Genomic DNA, 15,035 nt, shown 5'->3' with positions numbered 1-15,035 from the left:
GCAGTGTGGTACAGTAGAAAGAGCACTGAGTTAAGTCACTTAAGTCTCAGCCTCAGTTTCTTCATCTGTAAGGGGGGGCAGCAGGGGAAGGGGGGCTAGACTAAATGGTCTTTATGGCTCCTTCCGCAACTAGAACATTGCAGCTTCGAGGTGGATGGACAGAGAGCCGTCCAGGAGTCCCACTGACCTCGGGTGCCCCCTTCCCAGAGCAGCTACAATACAAAGCAACCCCAGACTCTCTCATAGCTTCTGGAGCCTTGTGAATTCAGATCTCTCTCCATCCATTGGGAGGCACTATTCTACTCTCTGCTTGGCTTATTGACATACTGATGAGATTGCCTTTCTAAGTGTTCATCTTTGCCTTGCTCACTTCTTCCACCATCATCCACCTTCGGGTTTTTCCTGGCTACGTTCCTGCTCACCCCATGGCAGGCCTTGCTTAGACGGGCTCATGACCCTCCACACATACTTCCAGGGTCTGTGGCAGGAATCATTCTATTTTAGGGTTTGTTTTTAAATGGAAAAGCACGAGAGCCAGCTCTGCTGTGCTGTGCCATGCCGTGCCATGCCATGCCCACATGCCCAAGGGAAACAGGGCTGTGGCAACATGCAATTCAACTTCTCCTGCCCTTTAAGGCCCGAATGACGGTGTCAGCCATACCTGCAGTTACTTGCCATGTCCCTGTATGAATCAGTTCTCACTGAGCAGAACATCTGACTCAGTGCAGCCCTGAGACCAGGAGCGCCTCATCCATGGCCTGCCGAACCTTTGCTGGGCCATACAGCTGCTGACCCAGCTCCTGGAGAAGGACGTGGTGTGCACACCATCCACAATGTGCTAGGGCTGGAAAGAATTTTATTTTTGTCAAAACTAAGTGGGGTGTGGCTCCTTTCCTTGCCAAAGGGCTATTTTCTTCCAAGGCCCTGGTGTCTGCTGACCTCCATTTAAAGTTTAAGCACAGTTAGGTCATTCTTTGCCTCTTTTTTCAAAGATCCAATAATTATTGCTAAGAAATAGCAATGTTTCAATTTGAGTTACTCTTACTTTGGATTTGAGTACTATAGCCATAAGAGCACGCCTTACTTCGCATGAGATACAAGCAGAAAAGTATCTCTATGTTAAGAAAAAGGCAGAAGTGGTAGTCTACTTTTTGCACATGGAAACATCCACATTTGGGGATTCAGTGATACTAAAAATCATATTGTTATAAAAACTGTCCACCATTAGCTGTGTGACTCCAGGCACGTTGATTCTCCTTTCTGGACCTCTATCATCCCTTCCATCTCTGGCATGCTCTGAGCTTAAAGCACTTCCCTAGGCCTCCATTTTTTTCATTTGAATAAATGAGGGAACTGGCTGAGCTGATTTCTAAGGTCCCAACTAGATTAGCCTCGCAGATGGCCAAGGTGCCATCCAGCACTGAAATGCTCTGGCCCTAATTCACTTCTCCTTAGGATTTGGCTTCCTCGACTGTAAAATGAAAGACCCGGCCTAGCTGACTTCTCGGGTCCCTCCCAAATCTAAGCCTGGGGTGCTAGAAACTGCAGGAATGGAAGCTCCCCCACACTACCAACTTATTTCCCTTACCTAGTTTGCATTATTGAAGTGTAAATATGCTTCCAAAGGTTGGCACAGTAGAAAGAACAATGGAGCTGGAGTCAACAAGAGCCCGGTTCAAATCAGGCCTCCAACCCTCCCCAGCTGTGTCATCCTGGCCAAGTCACTTGACCTCTGTCTGCCTCAGTTCTCCAGATTTCTCTGCCACATGCCCTTGACCATTTCTCTTCTCTCCCCTTCATCTCTCTCCTCCTTTCCACTTCCTTTTACATGTTGTCTTCTCCATTCCAAGGTAAGCTCCTTGAGGGCAGGGACTCTCTTTTTGGGGATATTTGAATCCCCATCACTTAGCACGGTGCCTGACCCTTGCTGACTCACTGACTGGGTAACACCAGCATCTACCTCCGGGGTTTGGGTGAGGAACAAATAAGACGTTTGTTAAGTGTTTAGCAAACCTTAAAGCCTGGACCCATTTTTATCACAGAAGCTGAGGTCTTAAGGCCAGCTATGGTGATGGGGGCGGGGGGAGCTGTTTTTAAGTAGTGGTTTTGGTAACACGTTTCAGACTCCCAGGAAAAACAACAAGCTTCTGGGAAAAATGTGCGTTAGCATAGTGGGTAACTCAGGGTGCTCTCTTCATTTCCAGGAGCTTCCCTGGCCTTCCCCAGGATAAGCTCATCACCAACTGGTTCAGCTTTGACGTTCAACACCTCAGCACTCTGATTGGAGGTTGGGGCAATGCACTCTTCCCAAGGTCTCCCTTTATAGAGCAATCGGACTTTTCAGGGAACAGGCCAGGTATTCTCAGGGTCCCTCCCCTTTTCAGCTTCCCCCTTTAGACTGTAAACTCCATGAGCGCCGAGACTGTCCTTTTTTGTTTCCCCAGGGCCTGGCATGTTAACTGACTATTGCTCAACTTGACCTACAAGCCTTCCATGGTGTAGCTGAACTGGGAGACAGGAAGACCTGGATTCAAATCCTGCCTCCAACATTTATTAGCTATGTGGCCTCAGTTTCCTCACCTAAAAATGGGGATAATGCCTCCCAGGGATGTTAAGAGGCCCAAATGTAAGTAAAGCATTTTTGCAAACCTGTGAGACTAGCAAATCTTTTAAACCTGTTTGCCTCAGTTTCCTCAACTATAAAATGAACTGGAGAAGGAAATGGCAAACCACACCAGTATTTCTGCCAAGAAAACCCTAAATCGGGTCATAAAGAGTTGGATATGACTGAAAAATGACTGAACAAACAAATGGAGGCCCAGACACAGGAGTCACTTGCCCAAGGCTTCATGGAGGGAGGGGTCCTCTGACTCCAGGGCTCCTTCCTCTTTACTGTTCTGTTTCAGAGGAAAGGGTATATATACCACAAGAGTTAGAATGTTCTCTCTTAAGGACATGGTCTAAAAACTTGCAGGTTGACTGGTATTTTTACAGATGCCAATCTTTAAATGTTACTAATGTATTATCTACAATTATGAAGGAATTTGAAATGAGTCTGTTGGAGCAGGAATAAACAAGGTTTGGAATCAGAGGGCCACTGGACAAGTCACTTTTCCTCTTCTTTTAACATGAGACCTTTGAATTAGCTTTTCTCCACGTGCAGGGGAGATGCCAGGTCTGCTCTCCTCTCTGCTCTGGGCTAGCAACATCAGGAGAACTGTCTGGGTGGGACTAGACTGAATGACCTCGTGGAGATTCTGTTTCATCTTCCAACTATAAAAAAGCATCAATGTTTACTGCCCTGATTTTACAGCTGCGGAAACTGAGGCCCAAAGAGAAGTGACTTCTCTAAGGTCACAGGCTTTGAAAACACCAGAGGATATAAATTTTACCTGTGTTTAAAACCACCTGCAAAATGAGCAGTTCTGGCAGCTATCAACTTTGGGTCCATGAGCTGCTAAAAACACTCACCCCTAGATGCTACATAGAGCCCTCAGTCTTTTTTCTGGGAGCCTGAGGATTTGGTTTTGACTTTTTTCAAAGCATGTGGTTATAGGCTAGGCCTGACTTGGGTGGCTCCGGTGGTTCACTGCCACAGTAAACCAGGAAACAATCACCATGACCTTCCAGCTATTACCACCTGGGCAGAAGGCTGCAAACTTTCAGAAAGTTTCTATCCTCAGAGTACCAGTTTGTTTCTCCAAACCCCCTCTGATCTCCACCCACTGCACACACCTTCAAGTCCCAAATTCCCCCTTGCAAGGTGTAAAGGAGAAACACTGGAAAAGGAAAATGAGTTCAAAGCCCAATCTACCCCTGTGACCTTGAGCACATCATCTCGCTTCTCCAGAAGAATGAGGGGGTTGACCCAGACATCCCCTAAAGCCCCTTCTGGCTTTAAATCTATGAAAACCTTCAAAGTGTTGAAAAATTCAAGCAGCAGCATTATTCTTTCAGCCTGGCAGGCTGAAAAGTAGTTGGTAAAAATGCAAGTTTGCAGGGCAGCTAGGTGGCGCAGTGGATACAGCACCCGCCCTGGAGTCAGGAGGACCTGAGTTCAAATCCAGCCTCAGACACATAACACTCACTAGCTGTGTGACTCCGGGCAAGTCACTTAACCCCAATTGCCTCACAAAAAAAAAAAAAGAAAAATGCAAGTTTGCCCCTCTACTTTGTAGTAAGATAACACAAGGAGTCTCCAACTTACAAAGTCCACAAAGTAATCAGTTCTTAGGAATGGGAATAACATAAATCTTTTAAAATGACACATCCTGCCTAATGGGGAAATATGTTTCCATGATTGCACACGTATAACTTATATCAGATTGCTTGGGGAAGGATGAGGGAAGAGTGGGAGAGAGAAAAAATTTGGAGCTCAAAATCTTATAAAAAATGAATGTTGAAAACTATCTTTACATCTAATTGGAAAAAATAAAATACTATTTACAAAAATAAAATAAAATAAAATGATACATCCTTGATAGAGGCCAGGCCCCCAGTTAGCCCCCAAATGCCTGATGGGCTCCCAGTCGGACAGCCATCAAGAACCAACTAGACTACAACAAAGGAGGGGGGAAAGGAGGGGAAAGGAAAGAAAGGAAAGGGAGAGAAACAGGAGCAAGGTTTGTCAAGGTAACTGGGCCAGAGTGGGAAGGTCATCATGGGAGAGACTGCCCAAGGTGAAATGAACTGATCTCCCAGTGATGAAAACACAAAAGCAGAGAGAGAAGGAACACTGAATGTATGACTGTGACCAGTCATCAAGAGAGGGGCAGCCAGTGGAGTATGGAGATACCACACAGGGGAGTGGAAAGGGCCCTGGATGTGGAAGAGATCAGGACTCCAAGCCTGGCTGTGACTAGCTGTGTGACTTTTCACTCAAAAAGGGATTCCGTTTCCTTCTCTGTGAAATGAGGAGATTGGATCAGGTGATCTCTACCAGGTCACCACTAAGGTCCCTCTTAGCACTAAATCCCATGATCTTAGGAGATATTAAATTAAAAGGCTCCCAGATATAGCCAGAAGATGGTAATATAAGCCAAAGATAGCTTGGCTGCTGGGACAAGTGAGGCCAGTGAAGAGAGGGGGAGCCAATCAATGTATGAGAAGATGGCATTTCACCTAAAAGGCTAAAGTTTCCAAGTCTGGTGTGCTGTATCCCAAGCCTGATTTAAGAGGGGCTTCCCAGGCATATGAGCTATGTAGGGTCATCATTTTCCCCCACTCCTAGTGGTCTTCTTTAATTATATTACTTGAATAACTTAACATATTACCTGAATAATTTCAGCAATGCTTCTAGACGCCTTCAATGAGGATGAAAACAGCATCAAGGTCAACTACAGCAATGACAGCAAATTATTTAACTTGAAAAGGCTACAAGCCAAGACTAAAGTGGGGGGAGAGTTGGTACCCAACTTTTTGTTCACAGGTGATTGTGCACTCAGTGCAGCTTCTGAAGCCAAGATGCAACAGAGTATGGATTCTCTGCCACTTGTGCTGATTTTGGCGTGATGATTAACACCAAGAAAACAGAGGTTCTCCACCAATTAGCAGCACACCACCATGCATATGTGGAACCATCAGTTACGAGAAATGGAGAAATTCTGAATGCCATGAATAAATTCACTTACCTTGGCAGTATACTTTCCAGGGATGTCCACATAGAGGATGAGGTTGACACATGAATTGGCAGAGCTAGCTCAGTATTTGGAAGGCTCCAAAAGAAGGTGTGGGAGAGAAGAGGTATTAGCCAGCCTACTAAACTGAAGGTCTGCAGAGCCATTGTGCTGACCTCACTGTTGTATGCCTATAAAATCTAGACAGTCTACCAGTGCCATGCCAGGAAACTGAATCACTTCCATTTGAATTATCTTAGGAATATTCTGAAGATTACCTGGCAAGATAAGATACTGGGGGGCAGTTAGATGGCGCAGTGGACACAGCACTGGCCCTGGATTCAGGAAGACCTGAGTTCAAATCTGGCCTCAGACACTTGAAGACCTGAGTTCAAATTTGGCCTCAGACACTTGACACTTACTAGCTGTGTGACCCTGGGCAAGTCACTTCACTCTATTGCCTCTCCAAAAAAAACACTGAGGTCCTCTCTCTACTGCAGAGAGTATAACTGGTCACTCTGTTCAAATGCCAAATGTATGTTTGCCTAAAACACTGCTTTGTGGAGAACTCACACAAGGCAAGCCCTCACATGGAGATCAGAAGAAGCGATACAAGGACACTCTCAAGGTCTCTCTGAAAAACTTTGGATTTGATTGTGAGACATGGGAGACGCTGACACAGGACCGCCCAGCGTGATGTGCCTGCATCAAAGAAGGCACCATGCTCTATGAGTCAAGCAGAATTGCAGAAGACCAAAAGAAACATGAGATCCGCACATTCAAAGCCACCTCTACTCCAAACGTTCATACAGACCACTTGTGCCCGACCTGCGGGAGAGCCTTCCAGCTCCTGTTGGCCTGAGCAGCCCCAGCTGGACACACTGACCACTGACCCAAGTGATGTCATTGGGCCCTCTTCAAGTATGAAGGCTAACAACCTACCAACTTGAATAGCCTGAATCAAATACTCCAAAGCCCTCAGCTTAAGTGCAGAACACTGAATAAGGTCAAAGTCACTGGCAAGCCTGGCATGGGGAGATCCAACCCAGGCCATCTGCTCTAGGTTCAAAAGGGCTTCTACACTACATTTAAAGCTCTGTGGGCACAAACAAGCTTTACCCACTTCAGCTGAAATTCCGGCACCCTGAAATCTAAAGACCATATTTTAAAAAAAAAACAAACTACCTTTCTCCTCCGCCCCCACAAGCCAACTGTGAATAGTATTTCCTACGATTGTATGCCCCAATTGTATGCCCTGTAAGATTCTACTCCATCCTGCTTCCACACCTGCTAACTAAATCCAAGGCAAGCAAACAATTTCCGGCAGGCTGACTTTTTCAAACCCATTTTAATTTAGTAGGAGTATAGAAAGTTCCCCTCTCTTCTTTAAGGGAGACATTTCTGGAGGATTGGTCATTCATTTGGGGTCATCATGAGCAGTAGCAATTTCTACTTTAAACACTGCCAAGGTCTTGCATAACATCAAAGGCAGTAACTGTAGCTTTTCCCAAACCCAGCAGCCACTGCTCAATAGACTTTCCCCCAGGCTAACTTGTGGTGCCACTGAAAGATTTTGAAGAATTCAATTCAACAAGTGTTTATTTATTTGTTAAACACCTACTGTGTGCCAGGACATTGGGCTAGATGCTAGGAATACAAAGAACGGCCCCTGCCCTCCAAGAGCTGACACTCTCCAGAGAGCAGGGAAGACTTCCCCCCACATGTACCCTACGTAAAATAGGGGGAGGGGTACCTAACATCTGGGTGAATCAGTCGATGAGTTTCAGGTGCTGGACATGTGCTCCTGAGCTGAGCTTTGAAGGGATTCCAAGAGGTGAGGGTGAGGAGGGAAAGCATTCCAGCCTGTGCAGCAGACACAGAAGCAAGAGATAGACAGAATGTCAGCTGGGCCGAGTTGGCTGGGAAGGAGAATTTCTGAAGGAGAATCACATGAAATCCGACTGGAAAGATAGGTCACACTGGGAAGGGCTTTCTCTGACAGGCGATAGGGGGCCACAGACGCTTCTTGAACAGAGAAGGGACACGGGCAGCTCTGGTGACCACGGGGGACTGGGCAAGACAGGCTGAAAACAGGAAGCCAATTTAGAGACTATTGCAATAACCAAGGTAAGCAGGCCTTTGGCATCAGACCACCTCTGTTTGCTTCCTTTTGCCACCATTTCCTGGCTGGTGACAGCAAGTCTCTTAAACTCATTGAACTCAGTTTCTTCATCTGTAAAATGAGAATAATGTATGTGTGACTTACCTTAACAAGGGGCTGTGAGGTGCCAACACAATAATACACATGGTAGCGTTTTGTAAACCTGGAGGCCGAATAGGATGACAACACCACTACCCAGTGGCACGTCTGCGTAGCGACCAAAACCCTCGCGACATGTGGGACTTCAATCCTGTAAGGGTAGGATTAGCCTCATTTTGGATATGGAAAAGCTGAGGCTTTGAGAGACTGAGTTACTTGGTCCATGGCCACACGACTAGTAAAGGCAGGGGGGGCAGGATTTGCACCCAGGTCTTTCTGTCCCCTGCTTGCCAGTGCAGGGTTTTTTTCCACCACCTCCTACTGCCTCTCTATCACAGTTGGTTAAGGAATGACAATGCTCCAGCTTTGCTAAGACATGAAAAATGTTAAAAATGAACTGTAGTTCGCTAAATAGTTAGGGGCCCTTGGAAATCAGCTCGTCTCAAACCGTCCACTTTGGGTTTTCACCTGCAGTTCTGCCTTTTTGACAGCATACCGCTCGTTCCATGTTTATCTGTCCTTCCCGTGCTCACATAGCAACACCGTGTTTTGGGTGAACCATTCTAGCTCAGATTACGTTCACATCCAGTCCATGGAACACTTCCTGCAGGGGCAGGCATAAATTACCAGGGGTGACAAAGGAATGTCCATCAGAAGCGCAACCCTGGCAACATATCTCCCTTGAGCATTTTCTTAAATTTAACCTGTGACTTTATACGACATGTATGTGCAGCTGGAGAGAAGAGAGGAAGCTGGACAAGAAGGCACCCTGTTATGCCCAGAGCACTGTGCCAGGCACTGGAGGAGACAGTCCATGCCCTCCAAGATCAGACAGCCTAGAATGGAGGAGAAGATCCCAGAAGATCCTTCTTCTGCACACACAGCAACTCGCAGGGGCTCCAGGACACTGAAAGAGGAAAGCCATCCATTTGGCTGGGGAAGGGGGAGGGGGTAGGTTGCAGAAGGCCAGGTTTCCATGAAGACTGCATGGAGGAGGTGGCATCAGAGCTGGTCTTGACAGGATGAGCAGGAATCCAACAGATGAAGGACATTGAGAACGGGTTTCAGGAACAGGGAGGAGCAAGTATGAGTGAGACAGAGGAGACATAACAGTACAATATGCATGCAAAGGACAAGAAGACACAGAGTCTAGAAGAGGAGACTGGAGCCAGACTGGGGGAGGCCTCGAATGTCAGAATCTTACTTGCTGACAGTTTTTGAGCAGAGACATGACAGAAGAGATGTAGAAAGAAGGTAAATCCTGGCTGGTCCTGCTTGACGATCTACTGAGCCTTTTGGAAACCTTGTAACAACGCCAACAGTGGCCCGTGACATGCACCTGTCTGCTGAGGAGCTAAGCCACGCAGAGATCTCATTTATCCTTTCAACATGTCTGTAAGAGAGATAGAAAACAGATGGCATGCTCTCCAACATGGACAGCTTCAATGGCCTCCTTCACAACAGCAGCTGGTTCACAGTGACTTTGCACGCACTGCTTTTTCCGATAGATGGTACTACCTCCAGGTCACAAAGAAAACTTTCTAAATTTATCAAAGAAGATTCTGTTTATTACATAGTGTCAAGAGGTTTAGTAGGCCACAGGCTACGTCCTCTGCTCTTTCACTAATTCAAGGATCCTCCATTATTTTGCTAGTGTGGATATTTCCTCTACTGACAGCGACTGAAATCCCTCAACAACTTAGTAGACAAAGTTCTCATGCTGGTATGGCCAAAGAAAGCCTGGTAACGAACCTCTCTGAATTGTCTGGCCCTCAGAAGACACTCAGTCCATAACTATATGTAACAAAATTCAATATTGGTGGGGCTGTGGAGAAACAGATACATTCAATCATGGCTGATGGAACTGCAAACCTGTAGCATCTTTGGGGAGAACAATCTAGCAGTCCACAGGAAGGTAATTAAGGCTTCACTAGAATGAGAGGGACCTGTTACATAATTATTACAGTAACCAAATGAGCTGAATAATTGGCTCATTATTTCAGGGAGTGTCCATACTTTAGCCTTACTGTTGTTCAGTGTGTCCACTCTTCTGTGACCCCTTTTGGGGTTTTCATGGCAGAGATCCTGGCGTGGTTTGCCATTCCCTTCTCCAGCTCATTTTACACATGAGGAAACTGAGGCAAAATGAGATCAGTTAATCGACTTGCCCAGGGTCATACAGCTAGGAAGTGTCTGAAGCCAGATGGGAATTCAGGAAGTTGAATCTTCCTGACTTCAGGCCCTGTGCTCTAGCCACTGTACCACCTAGCTGCCACTTTAGCCTTATTACCATAAGTTAAAAGAGAAAAACAATAAATTTCTTCCCCAAGCTCTCCTAGATCACAAAGGAGTGCAGCACCCTAACTCCCACAAGGCTGGGTGAGTAGAGTGTGTGGGGTGCCTCAAGGCTCTGTAAACTCTTTTAATTCAGAGGCAAAGTTAGTAAACATGAAGGCAAAAGGTTCTTGTAAGAAAATCAGGTTGAGGGGCAGCTAGGTGGCACAGTGGATAGAGCGCTGGCTGTGGACTCAGGAGGACCTGAGTTCAAATCCGGCCTCAGACACATAAAAACTCACTAGCTGTGTGACTCTGGGCAAAAACCCTTATTGCCTCACTAAAATAATAATAATAATAATAAATAAAATAAACTTCCAAGAAAATCAGGTTGAGGGTGGAGCCCAGAAGGAAGGGAAAGGAAACTGTGGTTCTTCCAGATGATTTCCAAACAAACTCTGCACTAAGACACCTTCTCCTCAAAGGATAGCCACTCTTCCCAAATCCTTTTTTCTAGGAGGCAGCCAAAGATTAAGGAAAGTAGACGCCTTAGAAACAGTAGTACCTGGTTGTTGCTGTTGTTTTCCAAAGCAACAATTCGTGGGCAAAAAGCACAAGTCGCTCACCTTAAGTTGGAGCCATCTCGGACAAAAAGGCCACCACTCAAGTGGAGCCAGCACTGTAGCCCGGGTTGAAATAAACTCAAAGACTTTGCACAGCACCACACCCCGCACCCCCACCAGACACAACTTTCAAACTTCCAGACACCAGAAGCCAAGCCCACACTTTCCTTTTCTGGATCCCCTCCCACCCAGAGAAAGGACTTCTTCATTAGTGAAAGTAACAAATGTTTCTAACCTTCCCTTCCGCAGACTACCTTTTTTCCCCCACATGTTTGATGCAGACATTAATTCTGAAATCGTCTGGATACAATCAAAGTTTGGCTTCTGTATCAAATAATGAAAAGAGAAAACAGCTTTGCACCCAGATTTATACATGCTCGGATACAATGGTGGAGTTCAATCACATAGGCTCAGTCACACATTCTCTCAGCAACTTCAGGGAAGAGTTAAGGAGCAATACCAGAGACAGGCTATGGGCTGATGACCTCTCAGCTACATGAGGCCAACAAAAATCCTGGCTTTAGCACTTGGGCATTATTGCCAACCCCATCCTCTTTTTAGTAACCAGCCACAGAGGGTCAGGTCCTGGGACAACGGGGCTAAATTTAACTTTCAGGTTCTGACAGTGCGCTACATAATGATGTTATGGCAACAGAAACACTCCATAAAATTGAATTCTAAACCTTCTTAGAAAAGGATAAATGTGTGACCTAGCACCTTTGTCCCCATTAGTCATTGTACCCTGTATAGCTCAGTATAGGTATCATTGAACTCTGGCCCGGTTTTCTATCCCCAGCTAGGAATTACAATTCCCACCCATCCATTCAGATGTAATGATGGGGCCGCTAGGTGGCGAAGTGGATAGAGCACTGGCCCTGGAGTCAGGAGGACCTGAGTTCAAATCTGACCTCAGACACCTGACACTTAATAGCTGTGTGACTCTGGGCAAGTCACTTAACCCCAATTGCCTCACACACAAAAAAAAAGGCAAAAAAATTTCAATGATGACAGCTGACTAAAGATTGGAGTCTTCAGTTTCCATTGTCTAACACAGAGTAAGCATTATTCAGTTGGCTGTGTCCATTTTAGAGATGGGGAAACTAAGGCATAAAGGAGATGACCTGCTGAGTCTCTCTAGGTAGCACTTATAGGTGTCATTGGTGACAGCTGTGGTAGTTGGACTTGTGACCTTCTGAGACAGTCTCCCCGTGGACTTTTCTAAAACTGCTCGTTATTTATGTGACCTTGGCATATGCTGCGTCTGGTCCATAGTGTGACTGACTGTAGGCAAGTCAGTCACTCAACCCATCTGATCCTCAGTTTTTACCTCTTTGCAACAGAGTCCCTACCTCACAGAGCTGTCGTGGGACTCAGCTTAGTGGGCTAGGAAGAGCTTAGCAAAGCTCAGAATGCTCTAGAACTTTGAGGGGTCTCCAGGAACAGAGAACCCAGTGCAAGGATTAGCCTCTATTCCTTAGCCCCTCGGGTGTACATTGAGGCAGCTGGCAAAGATGACCTCCAAAGTCCCTCAGGATGACTCTCAAATTGAGGAAATTGGTTCATTAAACCATGCCACTGACTTGGAAGCGGTTCCTCTTGGGAGATTTTATTTGGTTTCACTCAACTAAGTGGCTCCCTACCACAAAGCTCTAGTCTTTGGACACAATTTCCTGCTTTCTTCCTTTTTAAGCCATCCACTCCCCTACCTTTCTTGACCTGTCGGTAACAAGACTTTTCTCATAGGATCAAGAAGCACCTGACAGGTGGGAATGAACTCATTTCCACAAGAGAGCCCTACAGTGCTGTCGACTTCCAGTTACCCAGGAAAGGGTTAATCTCTTTTGTCCCCTTTTCATACCATGTGACTGTTACAGGTCTGGTGCACAGCTAGTCAGGGAGACCGGGAAACACAAGTTTTCACGACCAAAGCATTCCAGAGTAAACCCCTATCTTCCAAACGTAGCCAGGGCAGCTATTGAAACCACGTCCCTCCGCCTTGTCCCTCCCTGGTTTAGGGGTTTGCCCACATAACATTTGCTGCTGAAGGGATGCGCATGGGGCTTAAGGCTCCTTTTCTCTTTGAACTCTCCTGCTCATGTCTAAACCCCACTACAAGAGGATTTCAATGAAACTCCCAGGTTGCAATGAAATTGAAAATATCCAAGTAACCTGGGCAAGATCAGGTTGGTGCCCAAAAGGCAGCGTCTCCTGAATACTGGCCCTCTACACTGGAGCTAGCCCAGGTGATTGGGCAGATTCAAGGTCTTCCCCCCTTTAGTGTTTGGGGGAAATTGTTTTAGAGTGTTGTTTCTACTTTGTGATTCAAATTAACTCCTAGAACCGAGAGCTGACCACTTGAAGACCCCAAACTCCCTCCTCCCAAAAAACCACATCAATCAAAATACATAAGCTCTCCCCCCCCCAAAAAAAATAGCTCCCATTTCTCTTTTTCTTACTCCTTCCTGTGGGCAACTAGTTCAAATCTAGCATTTAAGGAAGAGACGAAAAAAGCCTAATTAGAAGGAGAAGAGGGCACTACTTCAGAAAAAAAGGAAGGCTAGGAAGGAGGAAAAATAAAAAGGAAGGCAATGAAAAGTTGAGCCAACCTGAAGAGCAGACAGAGGAACAGGCAGGGGTGAGGCATAGATGGCCACCACCCGACGCCAGTGTTCAAGCTCATCCTCTTATTTCTAAACATTTTAAGCTTTTCTTTGGAAGAAGATCTGGGACCAAGACTGCTTCAGATCACCAAAAGAAGCCGGAGGTAAATTCCCTGAATCACAGGGTGGGCGTAGAATGTCACAGCTGAGGGGGACTGCAGAAGGCATCCAGACCCTCCTGGTCATTTTACAGAAGAGGAAACTGAGTCCCAGAAAGGTCTAGTGGCTTTGCAAAGGGCACACTATAAAGTATTCGAGCTGGGCGTTAAGTCCAATCCTCTGATAAAAAGGCGGAGGTTTCTCAGACTGGAGAGTATTTGATTGGCGCGACGGAGGAGTAAATTTTGGTTACAAGTCAGTCGGGTCCGCAGACCCTTAGCCAGGGGCGTGTAATTCCTTTTCGGAAGGCCCCGCGCTGCTTCCCCTACACCCAAAGATCGGCTCCGAAACGCCTCCAGTGCCGGGTAACTAGAGCAGAGCAAGTTTATCAACGCCCCCCACGGCGCCTCTAGCTCCTGGATCCAGCTGCGGCCGCCAGTGAGGATGCAGAAGCACCACCCGCTGGCCTTGGGGCGGAGAACTGTACAGGGGGAGTCTGGGCGGGGAGGGGGGGTGGCTCCGCGCTGGTTTGGGGATTACACCGGGTCGGACGGCTCTGCGCGGGGGTTCACCAAAGGCCCCTCGATCTCCCCGCCGCCCCCCCACTCTCGGCCACTGCGGGGAGAAGGGGGGACAGAGCGGGAAAAGTAAGGAGGCTGCCACCTCCGGGGAACGACGGCGGGGAGCCGGCCCGGAGGGAAAGGAGGCGCCCGCCACCGTCTGCCACAAAAGTGCTTACTCAGAGGCGGCGGCTGCAGCCCCGAAGCCGGCCTCCCAGCCCAGCCAAGTGCACAGAGAGCCGCCGCCCGCCGCCCCCGCCGCCGGCCTGGCTCGGCCCGAGGAGTCCGGGGCAGCCCCAGACTGCGGCAGTGGCTCCAGCTGCGGCGGGGCTGCTTCCCTCTCCGCGCCTTCTCCAGCCGCCGCCACCGCCAAGCAGTCCCGGCCCGCGGACGCCCCGAAGCCCCCGTCCCCGAGGTGGGCTAGCTAGAGCCCACCTCGGCACCAGGACACCCACTCCGCCCTGCAGACAGCCCGCCGGTCGTGCCCGTCCGGGCGTCGCTCCCGAGCGAGGCCCAGGCCAGGCGCACACTCGCCACCGGACAACTTACCGTGCCGCCGCCGCCGCCGCCGCTGCTTGTGCCTCCACCCGCTGCCGCGCTGCCGCTTCCAGCCACCGCGCTGGCTCCAGCCCGGCCCCTGCCCGGCTCCTGCTCCTCCCCTGCCCTCCCCTCCCCCGCACCGCCCTAGCCCCCCCTCCGCCCCTCCTCGGTCACGACCATTGGCTCCGAGGGGGCCGGGAGCCGGGCCAGGAACCGGCACCAGAGATGGGATTGGACCGCGGATCTGTCACATCAAACGGCTGGGGGCGGGAGAGGTGGGGGCAGGGGTGGAGAGAAAAGTCAGTGGGTGGGGGTGGGGGGCCTGGGATGGGGAGGCGGGATTGGTCTCGGCTGCGGGCCCTTGGGAGAGGCTGGTACCCCGCGCGCCTCTCCACTCCTCGGCC

General features: G+C 48.3%; 1 protein-coding gene across 2 annotated transcripts in view; it reads right to left on the bottom strand.

Annotated features, from left to right (window-relative positions):
• PLS3 (plastin 3) overlaps nucleotides 1–14,722 on the bottom strand; it is a 95,667-nt gene extending 80,945 nt beyond the window's left edge. Inside the window, exon 1 of one of the 2 annotated variants that reach the window (XM_020963403.2) lies at nucleotides 14,641–14,722. The gene's annotated coding sequence lies outside the window, so the exon portion shown is untranslated. Of the gene's footprint in view, nucleotides 1–7,881; nucleotides 7,939–14,640 lie in introns of those variants that run through there. The other variant, XM_078147982.1, reaches the window with a different exon arrangement.
• Nucleotides 14,723–15,035: the final 313 nt, after the last annotated feature.

The sequence above is a fragment of the Phascolarctos cinereus genome, unplaced genomic scaffold (genome assembly GCF_003287225.1).
Source record: "Phascolarctos cinereus isolate Bilbo 61053 unplaced genomic scaffold, phaCin_HiC Scaffold_8;HRSCAF=390, whole genome shotgun sequence".
Classification (NCBI taxonomy): domain Eukaryota; kingdom Metazoa; phylum Chordata; class Mammalia; order Diprotodontia; family Phascolarctidae; genus Phascolarctos; species Phascolarctos cinereus.
The sequence above is the reverse complement of the archived record's forward strand: the minus strand, read 5'-3'. Positions and strand labels throughout refer to the sequence as shown.